This window comes from Etheostoma cragini, unplaced genomic scaffold (assembly GCF_013103735.1).
Source record: "Etheostoma cragini isolate CJK2018 unplaced genomic scaffold, CSU_Ecrag_1.0 ScbMSFa_80, whole genome shotgun sequence".
Lineage (NCBI taxonomy): Eukaryota > Metazoa > Chordata > Actinopteri > Perciformes > Percidae > Etheostoma > Etheostoma cragini.
In genome coordinates, this window is record NW_023269428.1 from 192,535 (window position 1) to 195,966 (window position 3,432).

The following is a 3,432-nucleotide window of genomic DNA, read 5'->3' on the forward strand; positions in this document are numbered from 1 at the left end:
GATTATTGTACTCCTGTTGCCCCCTGGTGGCCAAATACCAACAAATAATAATAATAATAATAAATATAATAATAATAATAAATATAATAATAATAATAAATATAATAATAATAATAATAAATATAATAATAATAATAAATATAATAAACTACAGGAGAGACCCAGAGAACATGTACCGACTCACTCTGTGTTTGTGTGTGTGTGTGTGCGTGCGTGCGTGCGTGTGTGTGTGCGGGGGGGGGGGGGGGGGGGGGGGGGGGGGGGGGGGGGGGGGGGGGGGGGGGGGGGGGGGGGGACTGGACCTTCTTCTCTCAGAGGTTAGGGTCCAGAGATCAGCTGATCACTCTCTGGGTCATTCAACCCAACTTTATTATCCCTTAGAACACCACACAACACAATCAACTACACAACATAACACTACACAACATCTACACAACACAACACTACACAACACCACACAACATCTACACAACACCACACAACACTACACTACATCTACACAATACAACACTACACAATCAACTACACACCATCTACACAACTCAACAGGTGAGCTAAGGTCTGCAGAAAGCTGCAGAGACGCAGAGACCTGGTTGGGGTCCTGCTTCTGGTTGTGGTCCGGGTTGTGGTTGTGGACTCACCTGAGCTGCAGGTCCAGGCGTGCAGAGCAGAGCAGCAGCTCTTCTCAGAGACCTGATCCCGGACTTCATCATGGTGGAACTGGGGGGAAGAGACGAGAGGAGGACAGGAAGTTATCTGGTAACCAAAGATCCTCTGGGAAAACAGGAGGTCTCACTCTCTCAGGGGACAGGAGGTCTCACTCTCTCAGGGGACAGGAGGTCTCACTCTCTCTGGGGACAGGAGGTCTCACTCTCTCTGGGGACAGGAGGTCTCACTCTCTCTGGGGACAGGAGGTCTCACTCTCTCAGGGGACAGGAGGTCTCACTCTCTCAGGGGAAGCTGCTGTGGGGTGGTGTGTGTGTGTGTGTCTATGTGTGTGTGTGTGTGTGTGTGCGCGTGTGTGTGTGTGTGTGTGTGTTTGTGTGTGTTTGTATGTGTGTCTCTGTGTGTGTGTCTGTGTGTGTGTGTGTGTGTGTGTCTGTGTGTGTGTGTGTGTGTGTGTCTGTGTGTGTTTGTGTGTGTGTGTGTCTGTGTGTGTGTGTGTGTGTGTGTGTGTGTCTGTGTGTGTGTGTGTGTGTGTGTGTATTTTTTATTATCTAACTTCTCTGTTGTGAAGTAATTAATTATGAATGAATGAAAAAATGATTCTGGAAAAGATATTGTATTTTTGTATTTATTAATTCTAATATTAATTCTAATTAAGCTCTAAACATTAATATTCATTACGTCACCCCTGTTTGGATTACGTCACCCCTGTTTGGATTACGTCACCCTGCGGTAAAATATTCGGTTTCATTTCAAACATTAAACCGAATATTTTATATTTTTACGCAACATGATGATAAGACGAGTTTTACGTCATATCCGTTCAGGAAGTTAAACTGGTAGCGGAGAAGACTCGTCTGTTTGGTTGGGACATCCAAGGTGAGCGCGTGCTGTTTTAAGAAGGCGTTCAACATGTGGAAGGTGGTCCAGGTGGGGGTCCGCCACGCGGTTCGGGTTCCAGTCCGCCGGGTCCCCGTTGCAGCTCAGCCGGGGTCGTTGCGGGGCTCAGAGGCCGCGGCAGGTCGGAGTCTGACCCGGCAGCTGTGCCGCAGAGCCGGGAGGAGCTGCACCGTGGACCCGGGTCTGGAGGAACAGTTTGTGTTTGTTGACTGTACAGGTGAGAAAACCCAGCAGATACCCTAAAAGTAGTGATTATTTACATGGAGTCTGGTGGAGATATGCTGCTCTATACACACTAAAAGTAGTGATTATTTACATGAAGTCTGGTGGAGATATGCTGCTCTATACACTCTAAAAGTAGTGATTATTTACATGGAGTCTGGTGGAGATATGCTGCTCTATACACACTAAATGTAGTGATTATTTACATGTAGTCTGGTGGAGATATGCTGCTCTATACACGCTAAAAGTAGTGATTATTAACATAGAGTCTGGTGGAGATATGCTGCTCTATACACACTAAATGTAGTGATTATTTACATGGAGTCTGGTGGAGATATGCTGCTCTATACACTCTAAAAGTAGTGATTATTTACATGGAGTCTGGTGGAGATATGCTGCTCTATACACGCTTAAAGTAGTGATTATTTACATGGAGTCTGGTGGAGATATGCTGCTCTATACATGCTAAAAGTAGTGATTATTTACATGGAGTCTGGTGGACACAGGGACCAGGTTAACTAAAGTGAAGCTTGTCTCTACGATCCAGAGGAGGAGCAGCGTCCCCCGGACGGTGGCGGCACCCATCAGCTGGGCGTCTCTGCCTCCCCTCCTCCCCCAGCGCCTCCTCAGGGTCACCTGCGGTCTCTAGAACGCCAGCTGCAGGCTTTGGGGGGTGTGGCTCAGCAGGGGGCGGAGCCTGACTCTCTCATCCAGGTCCACGATGTGGACTTCCCGCTGGACCAGAGCGTCCTGGCCTCCAAGAAGAAGAACAAGAACAAGAAAACGGCGGGTAGGTTCATCAGACTCGGATAAGGGTTACACTCGGGGGGGAGGAAGGGAAGGAGGGAGGAAGGAAGGAAGGGAGGGAGGGAGGAGGAAAGGAATTCAGTTTCTGATCCATATTTATTGATCCGGATGTTTTTCACTGTTAGGATACTGTCATATATATATTTATATGTGTGTGTGTGTGTGTGTGTGTGTGTGTGTGTGTGTGTGTGTGTGTGTGTGTGTGTGTGTGTGTGTGTGTGTGTTGGAGCTAAATCCTGCTCCATCTCAGGGTTCATTCAATTAGTAGTAAACATCTCAGATGTGGATGTGTGAATCCATTTTATTACATACTGTAGGATATCCTAGAGACAAATACAGAGTCCCCCCAACACGGCTCTCCCCCAAATCTGTCTGCCTCTCTGCTCCTGGACCCCCTGGTCTTATTCACAAAGGGGGGGAGGGAGGCTCTTGGCCACAGGTGTGTGTGTGTGTGTGTGTGTGTGTGCTTATCCGTTATCTTTTGAGTTGGAGTGTGACTGAAGGTTCAGGAGAAGATCAGAGGGGGTAAGAGGCTGGAACCAGACTCAGGGAGCACCCCTAACAATCAGTTCTACCTCTGACACATTTAGGAGAGCTGGATTATAACAAAATGTAGCAGAACATCTTAGATTATAGAACAGAAGTAATATAACAAACAATGAACTATATACTTATAGCAACAAAATGGTGACCAACATGTCTTCATTAATGATGAAATAATGGTTTTTATCTTTTAGCTTTAATATAATTGAATATAACGTGTGTGTGTCTGTGTCTGTGTGTGTGTGTGTGTGTGTGTGTGTGTGTGTGTGTGTGTGTGTGTGTGTGTGTGTGTGT